This window comes from Portunus trituberculatus, chromosome 44 (genome assembly GCF_017591435.1).
Source record: "Portunus trituberculatus isolate SZX2019 chromosome 44, ASM1759143v1, whole genome shotgun sequence".
NCBI lineage: Eukaryota > Metazoa > Arthropoda > Malacostraca > Decapoda > Portunidae > Portunus > Portunus trituberculatus.
The window spans coordinates 25,224,709-25,225,339 of record NC_059298.1 but is presented as its reverse complement, the minus strand read 5'-3'; positions in this window follow the sequence as shown (position 1 = coordinate 25,225,339).

Below are 631 nucleotides of genomic sequence, written 5' to 3'. Positions count from 1 at the left end.
TATGATGATGACGATGATGACGATGACGATGATGATGATGATGATGATGATGATGACGATGATTGTAGTTATCATTACTACTACAATTATTATAGTCATTATTTCAATCAACATGTTAGCGAAGCCTGAGATCTTGAGGTTAAGTGGAGAAGCTTCTTTTTTCACCTTCGCCTTCATTTCTGCTTTGGTTACGCACGAATTGTACGAAGTTTCACTCTGACAGGCAGCCTCGTCCCACGGCAACGTTTTCTCTCCCCCTCACCTGTTGCCTACACGAACGTAAGAGAGAGCAAAGGCGAGACCCAGAGGCTGCTTTTCTTTTTATACATACTGTAGGAACTGCCTAGACTGGTTGGTAATGATTCCTGGATGTCATGAAACCAATTGTAATGACCGAGGAACACAAGGGAAGAACAAACAGTAGCAGATCCTTTAATATTTATGATACTGAAACGCCACATTACGTAATCAGAACTAAGGTATACAGGATAGTAAAGACGAAGGCCATTGACCAATCGTCTTGTCAACTGGCTGCTCATTCAGTGCTAAGCAAAGAGTACAACTGAATATAATGGAAGTCAAAAATGGTCTCAAGCAAAACTTTCATATTTTTCAGTTGAATATTACTGCT